We start from the raw sequence: 24,699 nt of genomic DNA on the forward strand, positions 1-24,699 counted from the left end.
ACTCGAAGTCTCACTTCTAATCTTCAATCTCGTTCTATCCCTGTCGTCTCTGACTCGATCCGGCCCCACCTGTTGCCATGCACACATACAAAAACAAGATAACAGCCGGATAATTCGGTGAGAATTGATATTCCCAGTAAAAGAGACAATCATGCAGTATCAATCAAACATATCAATCAAGACATGCATCAATCCAAGTCATATATCAACTTCAGATATAAATCAAGTAAACATATCAAGTCATGACATGTATCAACTTCCATATATCTATCACATCAAGATAGAATTCAAGTAATTAATCCAAGTACTGAATTAAAATGATATGCATGTCTTTAAAACTTCTGGATTATCAGACTCAGATAATCAAATGGAATTCTTCTTTCGTTCTTTCTTCGGTTTGGGATCCCGAGGTTAAAATATCCAACAATCACACCGAACTGCCCTCTCGAGGTGGACGAGGCATATTTTAATCCTCAAGACTCCAGAGCATTATAGAGAGTTTATTTGACAAGGTATAAAATCTCCAACCTGGTCACTCAACTACAATCTCTAGATCGTCTAATCAAATTGAAATGAATCAAGGCTCAATATGAATGCATATGTCATCTCATGCATTCTAATATCATTTCAATCATCAGTTCATATAAGCATTCAATCATGCTTTCATTCATCAATTCAAATAATCATTCAACATGATTTCGTCAATATAAATGCATATATAATGTGAGACCTCGGTTCTAAACATCTAATTAAGGAGTAAACAATAATTAAGCATCCAAGATCTAAAAACTAAAAGCAAAGCAAAGGAAAAAAAAAAAATTTTAAAAGAGGGCCGCGCTCGGGTGGCCAAAAACCGCCGCTCGAGCGCGCCCTGGACAGAGGCACTACTGGTCTCGGGGTGGGGTGCGCTCGGGCTGCTAAAAATTGCAGCTCGGGCGCCCCCTACAGCAGAAACAGAACAGCAGAAAGCATGCTTGCAACTCCATCTAAATCTATTCCAATGCAATCCAAATCAACACATACATTATAAATGCAGTTCCTCCGATTAATACATGATGTTCTAGAGTTTAACAACTACTCCAAAATAGAACATGCCACGATAACAATACGGCAAAGCTTGTATGTCAATACAACATAATAACGAAGTTCGATATCTAAACATGTTCTAACAACGCTAGGTAGACATGTTGACACGACTTCTAAACCGAGTCTCACTGCTACAACTTTCCCTCGGAGCTAACCATGCCTCTTCTGACTTGATCCTGCCCCACCTGTTGCCAAGTACACATACAAAACAAAGCAACAGCCGGATAACCGGTGAGAATGATAATCCCAGTAAAATCAACATATCAAATAATTGATATACAACATGCTATCAAACAACATATTCAAGTCGAAGCTAAATATATGCATGTCTTTAAAACCAGGATATCGATTCTGATAAACAAGGGAGTGCTGCTCTGCTTTTGGGATCCCGAGGATGAGATCACGTAACAACTCACCGACTCTCCCAATCGAGGTGGTGCCACGTATCCCACTCCTCTAGACTTTGAGCAACCATAATGAGTATGCTAGCACTAGGCGAAATACTACAACCTAGGCCACTCAATCATAGTTCCCAAACGTCTAAACAAAAAGGGCGGTTCTGCCCGCTGAAAACAAGATTGGCTCAATATGAATGCATAACAGAAACATAACACATAAGCCATTTAACAAAAGCCAAAACAATCAAACAAAACACAAGTTCCTCATGCTAGAACAAGTGTAGATGCAAGTACGTGATTTCAAAAGGGAAAACTCGAGAACCACAGTCCCGAGTATGCTATCCCGCTATGATGACTGCTTTTACCTTTCAATGCAGTAGCTTCCAACTCCGGATACGCTACAAAAGAGACTGTATCAACAACTATACAATCTAACAACAACAAGGCAACGGTTCAAGGAAATGCTCTATACCGTTCTTTGTTCAAATCTCGGAAACGATCAAACAGCTGCTAACACTGGGCTTGATACCTCCAAATGGATCTGTACGGAGACAAATGAATGATCAATAACCAAGATCAACTTATAAGCCAAGTTCCAACAACTCAAAAACGGTTCAAAATCCCCAAAACTCAAACCGACGGCATAACGGCTATAACTGAACAAACTGGCAACGCAGACGGCAGTTCAATGCCGATAACAACTCAATTCAATGCTAATACAACAACAACAAGACAAACCCAACAAATCTCAAAACTCACATTTTCGAAAATAGCTTCCAAAAATCATAACAATTCCGAACGTCGCTCTATTTCAAAACCGACAGATAATTAACGATCAGAACTCTGTCAAGAACAACATACTCGAATCTAGAACGATTCTAACAACATCAAAAAACTAGAATGTATCGGATCGAAGAAGAACTTACGATATAACAGAGCTCTCACTGCAGTGATCGATAATCTGCCTTCAGAAATAATTTCCAACGGACGGATCGAGCTCGGGATGAAATCACAAAGCTCAAAAGCTCAAAAGTGGCGTCTACAATGGAGGAGGCGTGCTTGAGGAAGGAGAAGAAAGCTTCTCCAATCAAATCCAAGTGTAGATAATATATAAAAATCAATATTTGCATTTTAGTCCCTGGAATTTCCAAAATTTGCACAAAGGACCCTGATCAAAATCAAACCGGCTCGAGAACTCTGTAATCTCTGATTAACTCAAATAAACTCATTTAAGATAAAAACGGGGCGTTACATATAATCTCATGCATTCAAATAAACATTCAATCAAGCAAGTATGTGATTTCTTCGGAACACTCGAATAAAGTCTAATTCGAGTTAATCGTTCCATTCAATTCTAAGTCATCTTTTACCTCATTCGCTTCGAAGGTACTTCAATATGAAATCAATAACAAGGATAATAGTCAATATCCAATCAAACTCTTTCAAAACTCAATCAACTTCTTCAATCGATAAATAAGAAAATCGATGCTGTACCGACTTCAATCTTCCAACTGACCAAAGCTGCTACCTCGCAAATCTGCTGACTTCAATTCAATATATCATAAGAAGTCAATAGGATCAATATCGACATCCAAAAGCTCAATCAAACTCGATACGATCAAAATATTGAACGATATCCAAAACTCAAACTGACGGCATAACGACTATAAACTGATCAAACCGGAAATGAAGACAGCAAGATATCAATTCAATAAACTTATAATCATCTCAATATCATCAAAACAATTCAAATCCTTCAAATCTAAAATCTCAAATTTTGAAATAATCTTCCAAAAATCAAAACAATTCCGAACGACGCTCTATTTCAAAACCGACAGAGAATAAACGATCAGAACTCTGCCAAGATCAACATACTCCAAACTCAATCGATTCTAACAACATCCGAAAATAGAAGTCTAGCTGATCGAAGAAAAACTTACTATAGAACGAAGCTCTCGCAGACGTGATCGCTAATCTGCCTTCAGAAATAAATTCCAACGGACGGATCGAGCTCGGGGAGAAATCTGGAAGCTCGAAGAACAAGGGAAGCACTACAATGGAGGGAGGAGGCGATGGGGAAGGAGATGAAGTGATGAGGAGACTAGTCAAGGCCTCCATAATATAACAAAACCACAATTGGCGTTTCAGTCCCTGAATTTTCCGAAAATTTCATTTTAGTCCCTGATCAAAATCGAATCGGCCCCGACTTCTAAAAACTCTGATTATCTCAAATAAAGTCCATTAAGATAAATTTGGGGCGTTACAGCATATTCTCTGTGAGAAGCAGTTATATGCCAAGTTCAATAAGTGCGAGTTTTGGATTGATCGAGTGGTATTCCTTGGTCATGTCATCTCTCGGGAACGTGTATCAGTTGACCCGAGTGAGATTGAAGCTATATTAAACTGGTCGTGTCCTATGACAGCTTTTGATATTCATTGATTTATGGGTTTAGCAGGGCATTATCGGCGATTCATCGAGAATTTGTCACAAATTGTTAGACCATTGACATAGTTGACAAAGAAGGATATTTCTTTTGTCTGGTCAAGCGTGTGTGAGCAGAGCTTTGACAAGTTGAGGAGCCGACTGACTACCGCACCTATTCTTGCATTACCATCTGGACCCAGAGGCTATGTTGTTTTTACTACTGCATCTCTTCAAGGGTTGGGCTATGTGTTGACAAAGAATAGACATGTTATTTCCTATGCTTCAAGGTATTTGAAGACCCACGAAGGGAATTACTATGTGCATGATATACAACTTGCAGCGATCGTGTTTGCATTGAATATTTGACGCCATTATCTGTATGGTGAGCGGTTTGAAATCCTTTCGGACCACAAGAGTTTGAACTATTTGGTCACTTAGGAAGAGTTGAACATGCAACAACATCGTTGGATGGATCTTCTCAAGGACTATGATTGTGAGATTAAGCACCATCTGGGTACTACAAATCCTGTGGCAGATGTACTTAGCCATAAGATAAGTATTAGTGCTCTCCGCACTAGTGCAAGGGCAAAGGGCTGACTACGGAAGCATGTATATCGATAAACTCGGAAGAAGTTGGAAATAAGCACCAAATGAGGCTCTCAAACCCCATATTTATAGACAACGATCGGACCGTTCGATCATGCCATCGGAGCATCCGATCTCCATCAGACCATCTGATCCCTGCATCAGACCGTCTGCTTTCCCGCCACGCGTCAATTCATTTACATGCAACCATACACCTGTCCCGGGTACAGATCGGACCGTCCGATCCATGCATCGGAGCGTCCGATGTACCCTCATGATGTCACTGCTTACTTAATATCCTGGACAGCTGGATTCTCAAGATCGGACCGTCCGTTCTCTCATCGGAGCGTACGATCTGCACCAAGTTCTGATGGTCCATTCTCTCATCGGATCGTTTGATCCAGTGCGACCCTCCAAGAAATTCTTGAGTGTCCTGAATCCATTTTCGAAATCCGTAGACCCATTTGGAAATTTTCTTAATCATGTTTTACTTAGTCTAAACATGATCTCTTTACTAATTACTCATCGATCATAAATTCTGGATACGGGTTCCTACATTCTCCCCCACTTAAAATATTTCATCCTCGAAATCTATGGAAATCCCTAGAACGCAACGTAGACCACTTTATCCCATTCACTGATTCGAAACATCTGGTCGAATAACTTTCGACAACTCAAACTTTTGCTAAAATTTACACGATTTGTCTAAAACTGAACCCAATAAGACACGAATTCTGTTCATAATTCTGCGTTGATTCTAAACTCGCGTTCCTTAACAATAATTCCAGGTAATCACTTTCTCTTATATTTAAACAACTGCCTTATCCTCCGCAATCTCGCTGGAAATGCATAGCACTATTGACTACCGTCATTCAATCATTGCTCGTTTGAAAACGACAAGGTAGCACCAACAGACAATTATTCCAAATCCTTATCTGATGGCACAAGAGTTTATCGAGAACTCACTGTTCAACATACTTGTGTGATCTCAATCACTGACTGTGTAATAATAGCTACTAACTGGCTATTAACACAATCCTTTGGATATCTAACCGAATATCACGAGATTACTTTAGCCTCCTGATTGCTCGTAAAAAACCAACTCTTACTAAATCAGCAAAATTGAATACGAATCTTAGCGGTGACACTCCTGCTAAGACCGTAACTAGTCATCAGCTATCTCTAGACACGCATGGGCTCTTTCGCTACCAAACGAGAATACAAGATACAAATACATTGTATCCCACTAGTCTAACACTAGCATCACATCCTTGGTGTTACCACGAGAAATTTAACCAAACGTCCTTATTTGTAATCTCAGTATCCCATTCTAGCGATCTCTTTCAGAGTACTCATCCGAGTTACACCTTATCACTAAGGTTAAATATTTATTCCTAAAACCAATATCTCATGTTAAAAGAAATGGCACTACCCCGTCACTCATCGCACAGCAACACTATCGCTGCACACTACCATTTTTATCTAAAAACTTCAAACTGATCACGATCAACCTTGATCCGAATTTTTCTATCGTAGATAGCATGTACGCGATCATACTGGTCATCCTGCCATGGATAAAAACAAGTTCTCAAATATTCCTAGCATTAGAATACGTACTTTCCATACTTATCCGCTCGATGCTGGCTAACGTTCCCAGAGAACACCAACTAAGTTAATAGATGGAAAACTCTCTGTCTAATACCTCCAATTGTGACAATGTCATTGTCCACAATTTATCGTTTTTCTTAATCGTTGAGGTTGTTGTCTCTGAAATACACTACTATCCCACCAAAAACTTAGATGGGCTAACACCATCCTCGGCATTAGTAGTCTGTATCGAATGATTACATCTTTCTCATCACCCGAGATAATACTTGAAACACAAAATTGGTTATCCCGTCCTGGATAACGGTAAATTATCACAAGATCTTGACTTATGAACTGAGATGAACAAAACTGGTTCACCTCGATCCCTCATGAATTCCTCAATACTAGCGAAAATCCAGCTATCTTATCAGATCGATCCAAATCGATTCCATCGTATCAATGGCACAGCACATCAGAACATACTGGGAAATTAGTGACAACAATCACTCCAGACTCTGAGAACACAAGTCTCGGCTGCTGTCTTATCCCATGAATAAAGCAACTGATGTTAACCCTGCTAATGCTCATTGAAATCCGTAAGCACTTGTCAAGACTCAAGGACAACTCTCGAGAATACTGCTGGAAACTTCCAAGCAAAATACTCAGCTAACAGTCTCCGAAGTCGTCTACTGACCACTTGGAATATTTACTTAGTCCCATTTTTGCGAACTGGGCCAACCATTTCTAACACCAAGCAATACTTAGATCAAATATGTCACTGATAATCTCACCAACGCTACCAATATAACTAAGACCACAATAGTCAAACTACAACTAATTACCGTGATCCGCAGAAACCCAAAAATTTTTCGTACCCTGCATTCCTGGAGATCCCCAACAAATTAGAGAATCTTAAAGGCACTCGAATCGCTGTTACTTAAACATTACCAATGATCAACTACTAAGCATATTAGCTTATAGTATTATCCCAAGCACATCCGATTTTACTATATCCCAAATCAATCAAGGATCATCATAAACTTATCGACCCCGTCGATTTACTGTGGCTCACGCTCGACCTGACAGTATCAACCCAAATCAGACGATCAATGATTAATAAAACTTACATGGCTCGATCACTATAACTGATCTTGCTGCCACAAATCTGCAAATTCCAAAACACTTGGAATCACAAGAATCACACTTGATTCGACATACCTATTCCCGACAGAGTCCGAAAATAGTTACAAGTAGTCATTGGTACCAATCCTGCACCATTCTGGACCTACTATCAACTATCTCGTTCATTCGAGATGAACACCAAGACTCGCCAAATCAAATATTTACTACAAGTTAGAAAGATTACACTATCGTTGAACATACTCCTGGTAGTTATATCTCTTTCTACGACTGTGTCACAAATCAAGACTGGGGTAACCTCCCACAAATAGTCTAAATCTGGAACAATCTCCCAGAGAACACTGGTGTAGGTCACGCTTCCTTTCTGTCCTGAACAATCCAGTACAGTCCTCAACACTTGATATAATACACTACTGAGGTCTATCATCACTGGGCAATACCCAAAACAGCTTACAATCCGGTAACCTGGATCAATCCTATCACAAGGAATCCTATGCTTCATCCATGAAGACTTCGGAAGAAACTTCGCATCAACACTAGTAGAAATCAGGCTACCTACTAGATCCACTAGTCTAGATCTATCTCAAGGTCAAAACCTTTCTGCTCAGAACAACCACGTGTCAAGGAAATCCCTCCAAGACTGGTTCTGACAATAGAAAACCCAACCCAACATATCTGGCAAAAGCCAGACGATATCTAAACCACTGATACCGAATTGGATATCTATCCACACCAAGGTCATATCCCATCGTGACTATTACCAAATACCTAGACTGAGTAGCCTTCCCACGTCTAATCCTGGTTACAATCCACAACTCTTGGTATTACTCAACCTGGCACACTGATGAAAATCCATCATCACCAGGTTACAACCTAAGAAAGTCAAATAGCTCACTGTTCTAAGGAAAACAACTTAGAACAATACCCAAGCCCCTGATGAATCACCTCATCTCTGGCACTAACTTAGTCCATGATTAAATAAGCCATCCTAGGAAAACACCTAGAAAAATCAACAAACACATGCTAAACCTTAGCAAAATCACAACAGTTGAAATACACAAATCGCTTGGATCAATCTCAAAGATAATTCACATATCATTGTTTCAAGTTATGTACAATGTTTTTATTACAATTCCATGTAATACAAATAACTAGAATCCAAAAATTCAATGAAAGTGTACAACCAATAACTTGAAATGATACAACCAGAGTCTGATGATTCATTATTTACAACTGAAATACTGTTTACAACAAAATACAGTATTCAATTAACTTTAAATCATTGTATACGTATTGATTTTGGGCATGAAGTTTCTCGTATGTCCAAGAATCGATACAAGCATACTCTGACAGATGTAATTCATTCATGCTTCGAACCTAGAGATTCTCATTGCTCGATCGGGTGTGTCACGGCTATATGTGTAACCCCCGATGGATGAGATATAATCTCTATGAAAATCTCTCCAACTACGAGTGGAAAATCCTCCCCGGTTAAAACCGAATGTGTGACGACCCTAACCCTCTAAAATATAAATAATAAATAAAGAATTGCAGAATTTTAAAAAAAATTTCATGACTCGATTTAAACTATTATAAGCCCAACTGACACGCTCAGCAAAACATAACAAATAAATAAACACATGATAAAAATCCAAATACGATAATCATAGAATCTAGAAAAGGGAAGTTAATCCCACACAGTTGCAGAATAATAAACTATTAAGTTTACATGACAAATATTCTAAAGCAGGGAAAACACATCCTGCAAGTGACTGACAGTGTATGAAATACTACATCTCATAAATAAAAAGACAACATCAGAGGTTGCGGAATAACTAAAAGCACAACGGTCAAGGGCCTGTACCACCGATGACCTCGCCTTGGGGATCCTGCCCCTCGATCTCAGTGAAGTACTCCTCACCTGAAAACAATAAGTGTAGTGAGCCTAAAAGACTCAGCAAGAATATGGGGGGGGGGGGGGGGATAACGAGTACTACATAAATACAAGCACAAACAGATTAAAAATAACATATAATAAAATACTTTGTGCCCTTCAACTTAAATAAATGATTTCTGAATAAATGACGTGAATATGAATGTAACATATGCATGGCTAAGTATAACATGAACAATGAAACTGAATATATTGTACTGAACATGTATATAAATGACTTGAACTGAAACTGTGAACTTAGATCCTTGGATTGTGACTCTTTGGGTTTCGATCATGATCATGGCTGCAGTGCACTATGCCGTAAGGAAGTCAGCATAACACCCAACCCGTCTTGCCCTATGGTTTGTATGGGAAGCCAAGATTTCTCCTATCCTGTCCATACACATGAATTTCGGTAAGGGAAGCTAAGATGTCTCTCAGCCCGTCCAAACACATGAATTTTACTGTAGTCACAATCATCTCACTTCGTTCGTAAAATACTTTCTTTCATTCATAAATATGAGGCTTAGCATGCATATGTAAATATGATGTACATGTAAATGTTGATCGATAATCATGCATATGACTCACACAAGAATGACCGAGATTGTGATTTAGGAAACAAACCAAAGGATGGGAAAACTAAACCATAATTTAGCGCTTAAGGCAAATTGGAGCGGTTCTCCCGTAAAATATGTAACTTGCTCGATTCTTAATAAAAAAAGATTTCGCTTGAAACCACGACTCCACGACACTTAGAACTAAGCCAAGAAATCATCCTCGAATATTATTTCCTAAGCAATCATTAATTTTATAAAAATTATTTCCGGGCAGCAAGCTTAAAAGCCCAGAATTCTGCACCTTTACATTCAAAAATCTAGAACTCGACCAAGACTTAACCGAATTGATTCCGGCTTGAACCAAAATAATCCTGACATCTAAGAAACGTTCTAGACCCGAGCACATAACAAAATATCACTTTTAACCCTGCCTTAGTTATACATTTCCAGACAGCCCCAACGCTAAGAAAAATATGGACAAGTCCTAGCTCATTACCTTTCCCAAAACTTAACCATTTAACTCCCAAGTTCCAAACCAATAAACTAGGACCAAGACCAATACTTAGACTCGTTCCCAACAACTACAACCCGCCTTTGACCTGCTTGAAATTAGCTCCAAAATGGCAGCCCCTACACTCAACCAAAACCGATCCCACCATCATCAAATTCAAAATGCCTCAACTCCAATCCACAACCTAACTTCCAAGCCATCCTAAGCACTACCATGTGACTACATTTCACCCATGGTAGTTCCTAATTCACCGTCCAAATCAACACCATCAAAATGAAAGAGTGGGTGCCCAGTGAGCCAACTTGTGGCTATGGGCTTTGATGACTCTTTGTACAAACGATCTTTTGTTTAATGTAATTTACACTTTTATTAATGGCAATGACTTTATCTTTCTTCATATTGTTATATTATGATATACTATTGTTGTTTTGATAAAGACCTTGAATATACTATAGTGTATGTAAGATGTGGTAGAACATGGGGATGTCTATCATGAAATACATCTTATAGTCACTGTATATTCTAAACTGTTCCTAGTCGATTGAGCCGTCCGATAATAAGGATAAGGATCGCTCGAGTTTGAGACTAGCATTTGCGATGTGGAGTACCACGTTTCATTGGTAGGGAACATGGAGATGTTCGAAGCATGCAAATGGATATTCATAGGATGAATAATCGAACTACCCTATCCGGACTTTTCCAAGTGGTTATCACTTATCGAGTGGATAAAGTCCGCGGTTTTGGTTGTACACCATTAGTCCTTACTACTTGAAACATCATGGAGACTCTATATGCTAGTACTGTGCTTTGACTCGTTTACCGACTCTATGGGGGTCATCAGGTGTCGGGATTGGGTACAGTTACAACACATATAGGAGTCGATGCATTGTTGTCAAGGATTCACCACATACTTGCGAGTGTGGATATCCTATGCGATCTGAGGAGATATTAGTGTGACGAATCTCTGGCCAGAGTACTTGATGTGATTTAAGAAATGGTTTCTTAGTAGCACATGCGATGTCACTAATTTGATCTTCAAGATGTATTGCATAGTTATCGAATCTTGAGCGACTCTCGATATACCAATGGTTGTTGATTCGATCGGGATATATGGATGAAGGGACCGTACTGTACGCTAACCAAAATCTACTGGTTTTTGTAGGCACTATCAGTGATACCTAGGGAATCATGGGGCGATGTTGCTAGGCGCTTTACCATGATTCGTTGGGCAAGTCGGAAATCGTTGTTCCGAGTCACAAGGAGTTGTGAGCCCACGGCTAGCTGTATCCCTGAACCATTGAGGGTCACACAGTGTAATGGAGTTTTAATCCCCGTTGAGATAGTTAAATTTAAAGAGTTAAATTTAATGAATAAAGAAGTTGGACTTCTTAAATAAGAGTAAGGGAGTAGGATTTCCTAAAATGACATAGGGATGTACATTTTTGGAAACCACTGAATTCGGATTCAGGAAAATTTATCTTGACTTTAAAATGTGCAGAAATGGTTTCTGTGCACATTGGTAAAATCGGTTTATCAATCGGAGTCACGATGAATTTTATATTAATTTCTGAACATGCGGGCTTTGCTTGTCGGGCCTCAACTTATGACTAATGGGCCCTAAGGTGTTAGTGGCCTGCATTATAAATAAGTTATTGCAGTACAGAAATTACACACAGTTGGTCATAATTTTGAGAGACAGTTTTCGAAGAAAAAAAACCCTAGCTCTCTCTAGAAATTCGGCCGCCCCTCCCTCTCTCTGTCAGAAATTTTCCGGTCTGTGATTTTGAATTGCAGACAGGATTAGCGAATCAAATTCGTTATTCTCTTCGCAGAAAACTTCTGATAGATTTTCTAGTGCAATCTATCAGAGGGATTAAACCTCCATTCGTGGACCTGATTGAAGGAAAGCTTGTTCATCAGTTCCAGGGAGATACAAGAATCGCAGAGAAATCTGTGTGGTGTCCAATAATCTCGCTTCGAGATTGAAAGTAAAATTTAATAATAGTTATTTAATTTTACACACACAAATAATTTAATCGTATGGTTGATACCCACACTATGGAATTGTTCCATACTAAAAATTTTAAACTTCCGCTGCACCGGGTATCAATCGTGATTGATCTGAATGCCAGTTTTCCAACAGTGGTATCAGAGCCAGGTTGCTCAGATCAAACGATTAAATTAATCGATTGTACAAAAATTTTTGAGTCTTGGTTTTTTAAAACAAAATAAATATTTTAAATAAAAAAAAATTTTTTTCGGGCAAAACCTGGGCAGCGATTGGATCGCTGCCCGCGGGAAAAATTATTATTTTTTTTATTTAAATTAATTTTAATGTGTTAAAATTTTATTTTTGGTCCGGTCAAAAATTGTTTTTGATTGGTTCACGAGGCATCGGATCGAATTGTTCGAGTCCGAAAATTTTAAAATTGATTTTTGGATAAATTTGAATTTTTGGAAAATTTTAATATTTTATCCTTAAATTGAATTTTGAAATCAATTATTTTTGGTACAATTGATGATAAGATTTGATCTTATGTATATATTAAGTAAAATATGATTTTATCTATAAAATTAGATTCTGTAGATAAAATATGATTTTATTTAATAAAAGGTAAAATATGATTTTATATGTAAAATATGATTTTATATATAAAATATGATTTTATCCTGTTTAAATTTAAATTGCCATATGCATGATATCCAATAAATTAATTTTGAATTAAATGTTATTGGATAAGGATTATCGATTGCCATGACCAATTTTGTAGGTGTATGTTAGGAATTTACATTTGTTTTATTGTTGTTGGTTTTATTAATGGGCCTGGTTTATGGCCCAATATGAATGTCATATGTAATAAAAGTGGGCTTGGTTTATGGCCCGTTCCCACCCCTAAAATGTATCCCCTACTTGTCATTGCTATTTATTGTAAATAATTAGATTTAGTGGGAGATCAAGATTTGAAGATGGTGGGCCCAGCAGACAATAAAGACGAAGAAATGTAAATTGGAAGCTAATGTAATAGGATTGCATTGCATACTGCATATTACCTAGGATTGGACTAAGACTCGTGATTGGCAACCACGAGTCAATTAGAAATGGAATCGATCATCCTATATATAATATATGATATTATGATTTTATGCATGTTTTAGACATAATTGTATGAATCCGGCAAGCATACAATAAATTGAAAAATGATGAGACAAATTTTCATAATTAAAAATCCCTCATTTTAAATATGATTTAAAATTGATATCAAGATAAATAAAGGAAATTTAAATTTGTTTAAATGTTCCTACCTTCCATCAACGGTCAATGTATGTGATGCTACCCGCAGATACGGTCCGGCTCATATTATTGGGGGGGCCCGTCCGTCGGAAAGCTGTACATTGGATCGACACATGTTGTAAGTTGGGTGGAACTCCCATGGGATCGGCTCATATTATTGGGGATCCACATGGCGACCGTCCATCACAAATTAATATTGATGGGTCATCTTGACATGTCACTATAAACGGCGTCATATTATTGGGCCCTTATTGGACATGAGGTAAATACATGGGGGTTGCTTTGGAAGCAATTGGGCTCTACCTTTTGAGAATTATGGTTGGCTGATATTATTCGGGACCATAAGTTTGTCAATTGGACTCCATGTTCTCACTAAGGAAAAAGTTTCCCGTTTTCACTAGAGGGTAGTGAAATCGTTAAAATAGTGGGAGTGAGATTCATAAAATTAAATTCGCCTATTTTATGTCTTAGTAAATTGCTTAAACAATCATTGATATATGTCTGTTTTTCTTTTCAGTATTTCATACAATGAATTCGCGTAATCCATTATTCTCGATCCTCGAACAAAACAAGTTGACTGGCGCAAACTATACGGAATGGTTCCGGAAGTTGAAGATTGTCTTGACTTCGGAGAAGATGCTCTACGTGTTAGAGAAATCACCTCCGAAGGAAGCACCAGCTGACGTAAGTCCGGAGGAATTGGCCAAACTTGATGCATGGTGGGACCATGACATCAAGACCAAATGCTATATGCAAGCCTCGATGTCTGATGAACTCCAGAGGCGATTTGAGGACACCGTGAATGCTGCTGACATTCACGCTCAACTCAAGGAACTTTTTGGGGCTCAATCGAGGGCTGAAAGGTTCGCTACTGTTAAGGAGCTAATGACGTGTCGCATGCGTGAAGGGACTTCGGTCCGTGATCATGGGGTACGAGTGATTTGGCTCATACAGAAGTTAGCAACTCTTGATTTGGTGTTGGAGCATGAACTCAACGTGGATTTACTGCTTCTGTCTCTTCCTTCTTCGTTTGATGGATTTGTGGTAAATTTTAATATGAACAAGATAGAGGCCACCCTTGAAGAGATGGTCAATATGCTTGTGACATATGAATCCACACTAAAGAAGGATAAACCAGCTTTCTTGGTGGGCTCCTCATCTTCTGCTAAGAAGGGGCCAAGTACGAAGGGTAAGAAACGTTCTGCCCCACCCAAGAAAGTCGAACCCGAGAAGAAGCACAAGACAAAGGCTTCAAACAATGGAAAATCCAAGGATGTTTGCCATTACTGCAAGAAGCCCGGTCATTGGAAGCGCAACTGCAAGGAATATCTAGAGCAGTTGGGAACTGCAAAGGGTATGTTCTATATTGAAATAAACATTTCACTTAATACTACTTCTTGGGTATTGGATACCGGATGTGGATCTCACATTTGCAATGATTTGCAGGTGATGACAAGAAGTCGCAGGCTTAGAATGGGTGAGACCCAGCTGAGGCTCGGGAATGGTTCCAGAGTTGAAGCTACAGCCATTGGAGATGTTTGTTTAATTTTGCAGAACGGTTTTAAGTTATTTTTAAGAGATGTTTTATTTGTTCCGGATTTAATTAAAAACATTATTTCTGTTTCTATGCTAGATAGAGATGGTTATTCTTGCAATTTTGTGAATGGGATTTGCAATATTTACAAGAATGAATGTTTGATTGGAAATGGACAACTTGAAAATGATCTATACAACTTAAAACTAAAAGACGTTCCAATAAATTATGTTGATAAACCGGCGACAACAAACAAAAGGAAAATCGATAGTCAAAACCCGGCAAACCTTTGGCACGCTAGACTAGGTCATATTTCCTCAAGGAGGATGAACAAGCTAGTGGGAGAGGGCATGTTTGATATGTCTGATATTAACTCTCTACCTACTTGTGAATCCTGCCTAAAAGGGAAAATGACTAAATCTCCTTTTAAGGGGAAACCTGAGCGTAGTCAAAATCTGTTGGATTTGATCCATACAGATGTTTGTGGTCCATTTAGAGTTGGGACTCAACATGACCACACCTACTTCATTACCTTTACTGATGATTATTCAAGGTATGGGTATTTATATTTAATGAAATATAAGTATGAAACATTTGAAAATTTCAAAGAATTCAAGGCTGAAGTAGAAAATAAGCTAGGTAAAAGTATTAAAGCACTTCGATCAGATCGAGGTGGAGAATACTTAAGTACCAATTTTTTGGACTATCTAAAAGAGAATGGGATTCTCTCTCAGTGGACTCCTCCTATGACACCACAGCTTAATGGTGTATCGGAGCGTCGTAATCGAACTTTGTTGGACATGATTCGATCCATGATGAGCTTCACTGAGCTTCCACCTTCGTTTTGGGGCTATGCGCTTGAAACGGCGGTATTGTTGTTGAACAACGTCCACACTAAAGCAGTGGACAAAACACCATACGAGTTATGGAATGGCAAAGCTCCTAAGTATTCGTACTTAAGGATTTGGGGATGTCCTGCTTACGTGAAGCAGACAGTGGGAGATAAGTTGGATAGTCGATCCAGCTTATGTTATTTTGTAGGGTATCCGAAGAATTCAATCGGATATTATTTCTATTATCCTGCTGAAACAAAGGTGTTTGTTTCTAGGAATGCCACCTTCTTGGAGAAGGAGTTCTTATTGGATAAGAAAGGCGAGATGATGGAACTCGAAGAAGTTCGAGAAGAACCCGAAATACAAAATAACGATCCTACGCCTCAGGAACCATTACTGGACACGCCTGAACCTAGAAGATCCGAGAGGACTTCTAGACCTCCTATTCGATATGGTCTTCTTCTTGAAGGGGATCAAGATGAACCCGACATTGGATGTGATCCAAGAAACTTCAAGGAAGCAATTTCTGATGCGGATTCAAATTTATGGCTTGAAGCTATGCAGTCTGAATTGGATTCAATGCATACAAACCAAGTTTGGTCTTTAGTAGATCCTCCTGATGGAATTGTTCCAATAGGGTGTAAATGGATCTACAAGAGAAAGCTTGGGCCTGATGGTAAGGTATTGACCTACAAGGCGCGATTGGTGGCGAAAGGTTACACTCAAAGACAAGGAGTTGACTATGATGAATCCTTTTCACCAGTTGCAATGTTCAAGTCCATAAGAATCCTTATTGCCATAGCTGCACGGTATGACTATGAGATATGACAAATGGATGTGAAGACTGCTTTTCTTAATGGAGACATTAAGGAAGAAATCTATATGAAGCAGCCGGAGGGGTTCACATCCATGGGAAGCGAGCATAAGGTATGCAAGCTTCAGAGATCAATTTATGGTCTTAAACAAGCATCAAGAAGTTGGAACCAGAAATTTGATGAAACAATAAAAGATTTTGGTTTCATCAAGAACCCGGAGGAACCGTGCGTGTACAAGAAAGTAGTTAAGGATGCTGTGACATTCTTAGTACTTTATGTTGATGACATCCTACTCATTGGGAATGATGTAGGGATGTTGCAGTCAACAAAGATATGGTTATCAGGTAGATTCTCGATGAAGGATTTGGGTGAGGCATCCTACATTCTTGGGATACAGATCTATAGAGATAGATCTAAGAGAATGATAGGACTCACTCAATCAACCTACATCGACACCATATTGAAACGGTTTTCAATGGATGGGTCCAAGAGAGGACATCTACCCATGTGTCATGGAGTTTCTTTATCCAAGTCTATGTGTCCCAAGACTGATGCAGAGATAGAGAATATGACACATGTACCATATGCGTCAGCTATAGGTAGTATCATGTATGGGATGATATCTACCAGACCGGATGTAGCATTTGCTCTGAGTGTCACGAGCAGATATCAGGCTAATCCTGGTCAAATGCATTGGAAAGCCGTGAAGGACATTCTTAAGTACTTACGAAGGACTAAGAATATGTTCATGGTATATGGAGGACGAGATCTGAAATTGGAAGGCTATACCGACTCTAGCTTCCAAAGTGACGTGGATGACTCGAAGTCAACCTCTGGATTTGTGTTCATGCTCAATGGCGGTGCTGTCTCTTGGAAGAGTTCCAAGCAGGACACCACAGCGGATTCCACCACTGAGGCTGAATACATTGCAGCATCAGCTGCTGCTAAAGAGGCCGTTTGGATGAGGAAGTTCGTCCAAGAGTTGGGCGTCATTCCTGAATTTGTTGGTCCAGTCCCGGTGTACTGTGACAACACGGGTGCCGTTGCTCAAGCAAAGGAACCAAGGTCTCATCAAAGATCCAAACACGTACTGAGGAAATACCACATCATCCGGGAGATTGTGGAAAGAGGAGACATCACTGTCGAACGAATGGCCTCTGCAGACAATATCGCTGATCCGCTTACTAAGCCCTTGCCAGGACCATTGTTTGACAAACATCGCGAAGCAATGGGTCTACGTAGTATGACTAGTTGGCTATAGGGCAAGTGGGAGATTGAAAGAGTGGGTGCCCAGTGAGCCAACTTGTGGCTATGGGCTTTGATGACTCTTTGTACAAACGATCTTTTGTTTAATGTAATTTACACTTTTATTAATGGCAATGACTTTATCTTTCTTCATATTGTTATATTATGATATACTATTGTTGTTTTGATAAAGACCTTGAATATACTATAGTGTATGTAAGATGTGGTAGAACATGGGGATGTCTATCATGAAATACATCTTATAGTCACTGTATATTCTAAACTGTTCCTAGTCGATTGAGCCGTCCGATAATAAGGATAAGGATCGCTCGAGTTTGAGACTAGCATTTGCGATGCGGAGTACCACGTTTCATTGGTAGGGAACATGGAGATGTTCGAAGCATGCAAATGGATATTCATAGGATGAATAATCGAACTACCCTATCCGGACTTTTCCAAGTGGTTATCACTTATCGAGTGGATAAAGTCCGCGGTTTTGGTTGTACACCATTAGTCCTTACTACTTGAAACATCATGGAGACTCTATATGCTAGTACTGTGCTTTGACTCGTTTACCGACTCTATGGGGGTCATCAGGTGTCGAGATTGGGTACAGTTACAACACATATAGAAGTCGATGCATTGTTGTCAAGGATTCACCACATACTTGCGAGTGTGGATATCCTATGCGATCTGAGGAGATATTAGTGTGACGAATCTCTGGCCAGAGTACTTGATGTGATTTAAGAAATGGTTTCTTAGTAGCACATGCGATGTCACTAATTTGATCTTCAAGATGTATTGCATAGTTATCGAATCTTGAGCGACTCTCGATATACCAATGGTTGTTGATTCGATCGGGATATATGGATGAAGGGACCGTACTGTACGCTAACCAAAATCTACTGGTTCTTGTAGGCACTATCAGTGATACCTAGGGAATCATGGGGCGATGTTGCTAGGCGCTTTACCATGATTCGTTGGGCAAGTCGGAAATCGTTGTTCCGAGTAACAAGGAGTTGTGAGCCCACGGCTAGCTGTATCCCTGAACCATTGAGGGTCACACAGTGTAATGGAGTTTTAATCCCCGTTGAGATAGTTAAATTTAAAGAGTTAAATTTAATGAATAAAGAAGTTGGACTTCTTAAATAAGAGTAAGGGAGTAGGATTTCCTAAAATGACATAGGGATGTACATTTTTGGAAACCACTGAATTCGGATTCAGGAAAATTTATCTTGACTTTAAAATGTGCAGAAATGGTTTCTGTGCACATTGGTAAAATCGGTTTATCAATCGGAGTCACGATGAATTTTATATTAATTTCTGAACATGCGGGCTTTGCTTGTCGGGCCTCAACTTATGACTAATGGGCCCTAAGGTGTTAGTGGCCTGCATTATAAATAAGTTATTGCAGTATAGAAATTACACACAGTTGGTCATAATTTTGAGAGACAGTTTTCGAAGAAAAAAAAACCCTAGCTCTCTCTAGAAATTCGGCCGCCCCTCCCTCTCTCTGTCAGAGATTTTCCGGTCTGTGATTTTGAATTGCAGACAGGATTAGCGAATCAAATTCGTTATTCTCTTCGCAGAAAACTTCTGATAGATTTTCTAGTGCAATCTATCAGAGGGATTAAACCTCCATTCGTGGACCTGATTGAAGGAAAGCTTGTTCATCAGTTCCAGGGAGATACAAGAAGCGCAGAGAAATCTGTGTGGTGTCCAATAATCTCGCTTCGAGATTAAAGGTAAAATTTAATAATAGTTATTTAATTTTACACACACAAATAATTTAATTGTATGGTTGATACCCACACTATGGAATTGTTCCATACTAAAAATTTTAAACTTCCGCTGCACCGGGTATCAATCGTGATTGATCTGAACGCCAGTTTTCCAACACAAAACACAAAAACCGAACCAACGTGATGAACAATTTCTGACATTTACTCAACCACAAGCCATGAATAAAAAAAAACTGGACAGTTTCGAACACAAGACGTGAATAAACCTGGAAATTATTCGAACCAACAAGCATGAAGAAAGCTGAAAAATTCGAACCACATAGCATGTAGGAAAAATCTGGAAAATGCTCGAACCAACAAGTTATGAAAATTTCTGGAAGTTATTCGAACAACAAGCCATGAAGAATTCCGAAAATTTATCGAACAGATGCTATGAAAAATCCTGGGAAATGCTCGAACCACAAGCTAAGGAAAACTCTGAAATTTCGAACACACAAGCCAAGGAAATAATCTGAAATTTCGAACAAGCAATCTAAGGAAAAACTCTGGAATTCGAACACCACAAGCTACGAAAAGAAATCTGAAATTTTAGAACCACAATGCTAAGGAAAAATTCTGGACAAGCTTGAATTCATGCTATGGACAACCACCAAACAAATGCAAAAACATAAATCTATAAATCATAGTAGCAAACCAATTCAAACAAATGCAAGAACTTCCTGAAAAATATTTCAAAGAGCAGGGCAGAAATGACTTCGAACAGGGCAAGGAAATTTACTTAAGAATTTTTTAATATAACAAGAAATGAAACACACAACATATAATAATCTACAAGGTGAAGCAAAGAAGCCATTATCCTTGCCTAAGCTACCAAAAACAAAATTTAAGGGCTCGAGTGAGTTGGGCCGAGAAGGGAGTTGGAAATGGTGCTGAACCGTGCTCAAGGAAGAAGAAGAAGCTTCGACCAGCTCGCCTAGGAGGTGTCTCGCCGGAGAAGAAGCTGCGGCAGCGGGTTGTAGAAGAAGAAGAAGAAGAAGAGAAAGCCGATGGAATGGCTTGAAAAACAGGGGAAAATGTCGTAGGGTGTGTATGTGTGTAGGCGTGTGTTGTGTGTGGATTGGAGGCTAGGTTTCACTTTGAGTTCAAGTGCATAAGTATAGGTATAACTCTAGAAAAAAATGTGAGTGTGTGAAATTTAGGAAAAAGTGCTACACACTTTTAAAAAGTGCTAAACCATAATAGCAATTATGACTATAAATTAAATCGCACTAAATAAAAATACAAGCTTAAAAAAACTAATTTAAAATATTAAATTTGATTTTCACTAGTCCGGGAATTAAAATACTAATTTTCGCAAAAGATAAAAAATAATTAAAAATTCTAATGCGCGGGAAAAAATGTAATATTTAGGCAATTAACACATTAAATATTCTGATGTCACGACAACGAGTAAAATATTTAATAACAAGCAGAGCAATTTAAAATAATTTAAACAAACTAGACAAACGTTTAAAAATAAATTAAATAAATACACGAAGGAAATAAAAACCTTTAAAATGATTTGAGAAATAGAAAAGGATTTAAATAAATATGCTAGATATTTAAAATAGTTTAAAATAATTAACCGCTAAACTCAAATGATTTAAAATAAATAATTTGGACACTCAAAAATATTTAAACAAATAAACTAAAGAGTTAAAATCATTTGAACGAATAAACTAAACAATTAAAATCATTTAAATAAGCAAGATTAAACCTTTAAAATCTTTAAAACAAATAAATTGCACTATAAAATCATTTGAATAAATAATCAAATATTCTATTAGCACATAATTCAAATAAAGAATTTAAATCAGATAAAACATAAAAATAATAATCATAATATTTATTAAATTTAATGCATACGATTTAGTAGATTGGATTTTAGGCGCCACAATTCCTTCACCCTTAAATGAAATTTCGTCCTCGAAATTCAAGACCTACTAACTAGATTCGAATACCTTAGACCAGGTCAACACTAAGTTTTCCAACTTTGCACCTACGTGAGTTGGACCAAATAAGCTTTCGCTGCGCACTCTGATGCTTACTGATACCTATATCACCAAAGGTTTGACTAAATCTTACTGCAACATAAAACTTACAATTCTTACCTATTATCCAGTGGCCTTATACTCAATGAAATTCTATCACTCCTCAAATTTACTTTCGATCGAAATTTATCAACTTAAAAATGTCACCCTACCGAAATGATAAATTCTATCACCTACAAGTTCTTAGATCTTTATGTTATTGCACAACATACATTTTTCTAACCTTATAACCTATGTTGGAATTCCAAGCAATAGAGTCCATATAACCAATAGATAATTTATGTCGACCTACCTCATAACTTAAAGGCTTCCTAACAACGAAACTATGCTTAATGTCTATTCACCAGTAAAACTTAACTCATATAATATACAACTCAAGATCTTAAGAAATTCACAAGTTCACAACATACCTAGCAACTAACACTAAACTTTTCTTAATAGGATAACTAAGGGACTATACAATTCTACCTCGTTAGACCTCAAGATACAAGATGGATCTGACCCATACTTCCACAACATCGACACATGAAACCCATCATGTATTACTAACAACTCTGCGGCATACCCCAAATGATAAAACAAATTACCAATCTCCTCAACATTCGCATAAGGACAAAATGAGTTAATTTCCCTATATTCAAAAATCAATAGTACTACGGAACAATAATACCTTCAAGAACAATCTAACATCCAAATTTGAAATTCTAAAGGTCTACGCCACTTATTAGCAATGATTTGCTTAATGCTCTTGGACTATGCTCAATCCCTTATCAGTTACTATAACTTGCAACGACTAAGAAACCCATAATCACACCACAAGTCAAAATATACTATGAGCTATTAACCGCTTATGGATCTAGATCGTCTCTAAGTACCAAATAATTATCACGTATCGCCTGGAGACATATCTCAAATCTCTAGTTCAACTTGACAACAAGTCTGAGAATCCAAAAATTACCAAATTATTATATGCACAACCTGAATTCGTATTTCAAGAGCTTAGTATGCAATTGGGCACCTCAAAGAGTTTGTAATTCGATTGTAAATGCTTCCTCATTGTTCCTCTAGTACCTTAGTATTTCACCGATAAACAAGTTTATAGCTTATCTAGGTAAACTACCTGAATACTCTATTCATCATCCTGTACCCATAGTTGATGCATTAGTCTTATCGATCAACAATCACAAAGTCTTAGAATGCAAATGTAAAGTACTCAAAAGTCTCTAGGGATAACTCTATTTCCTATCTCGTGACTGGCCAGCCATTCAGCTTACCAAAATCATATGTTTACTCTTAACGATCCTATTTAAAATTGAAACAACTCATTCACTTAATTTACTACCTAGCAGTCTACTCGCTAGAACCAGATATAATTGATAGTCGTCATTTCTCAGAACACAACGATAAAGTAGGATTTTATCTAGTACTAATACTAAATTCAAACGGCCTAGACACTTACTATGCGGCTATGAGCCAATTATCTACTCAAGAAATCGAAATGATAGTTGAAACAATAATCCACCAAAATCCTTATCATGATAGATAATGAAAGGAACTAAACATACAAGTAATGCTGCTCAATACGAAATTAAATAGTGCAAGCAATACAATCAAACGAGCTGAAAATAAAAATCTAGATAAGTGAAAATAACTCACTCATAATTCAATTCTAGGGGTGAATGAATAATAATGGAGGCTCCATGAATAATAAATATAAGCCAACAAGATACAAATCTCGTGATTATTCATCCATGGGTAATGAAATCATGTTCAAACAATTAAAGCACAATCAAGACAATCAGTGCGATTTCGGTCAAGAAAAGTCCACACAAGTCAATAATCATGGGAAACAATGGTCCTAAGACATATTCAGATGTCAACCACAACATGAGTAGATCACCAAAAAAGGAAGACAAAGTGGATCTTACTCACATCAACATGTGGTTCTAGAACAGAAGAAAAATTTCAAGAAGTGCGAAATATAAACAATATTTTATTAAGAAGTTTAACAAAGGTCAAAGTAGCAGAATACATCGTTGACTGAAGTCATACGAATCCATAAATGAACAAAGGATGTGCAAAAAAATTTCGGATACTCAAAAGTATTTGTTTCAATAGATACAAACACAAATGAAGAATAAGGAAATAATTATCGAAATAATAGTTCACATAATTGAAAGGCTCATAGTAACCGACTCACTATTTCCCAAAAAATCATACTTTCCCAAATAAACAAAGAAAATTCAACTATCCATAATAATATAAAACAAGTTCGTATTTCAAATCTTCACATAAGTTCAATTCATAAACTTAACTGATTAAACACATGTTTAGAAATTCCTAAATAAACTATTCACTTAGTTGTACCCGATTAAAATCCAGTTATAAGAAAATAACTTACAATAATGACACACAATTAATATCTCCAAATACGCAAGTTTAATATTTTCGAAAAATTCCTACAATCTCACCAAATATTGTTAACACCACCTAATAACTCAAACAACAACCATGTATTGTCCAAAACTGGAAGGAATATTGGTACACCAACTCCGTTTAACTTAAAACCGCATGCTATATATAAAAAAATAAACAGTCAAATAGTTCACTTTAAACTAGTACAAAAAGTTTTTAAACAAAGATAAACACTAAACTTCACACTTAAACAAATTAAACATTTAGTTTTGAAAATATTCTCAAAAGGAATGCGACATCAAAACATTTTAAGTAATAAATCAATTATGACTATCATATAAAATTCATTGAAACTTACAGACTTTGAGGCGAGATCCCTTGAGTTTCGGCAACCGACAGTAGGCACAGCCCAAACATAGAACGTGCTCTGATACCAACTGTGACGACCCTAACCCTCTAAAATATAAATAATAAATAAAGAATTGCGGAATTTTAATTTTTTTGCCAT

General features: G+C 37.7%; 1 long non-coding RNA gene across 1 annotated transcript; it reads right to left on the reverse strand.

Moving 5' to 3' along the window:
* Positions 1 to 8,867: 8,867 nt before the first annotated feature.
* Positions 8,868 to 20,795, reverse strand: LOC140866793 (uncharacterized). The gene is made up of 2 exons (XR_012144973.1): positions 20,549 to 20,795; positions 8,868 to 9,142 (listed from the first exon to the last, which is right to left on the reverse strand). It is a non-coding gene; the product is annotated as an uncharacterized lncRNA (long non-coding RNA).
* Positions 20,796 to 24,699: the final 3,904 nt, after the last annotated feature.

The sequence above is a fragment of the Henckelia pumila genome, chromosome 4, assembly GCF_033568475.1.
Source record: "Henckelia pumila isolate YLH828 chromosome 4, ASM3356847v2, whole genome shotgun sequence".
Classification (NCBI taxonomy): Eukaryota; Viridiplantae; Streptophyta; class Magnoliopsida; order Lamiales; family Gesneriaceae; genus Henckelia; species Henckelia pumila.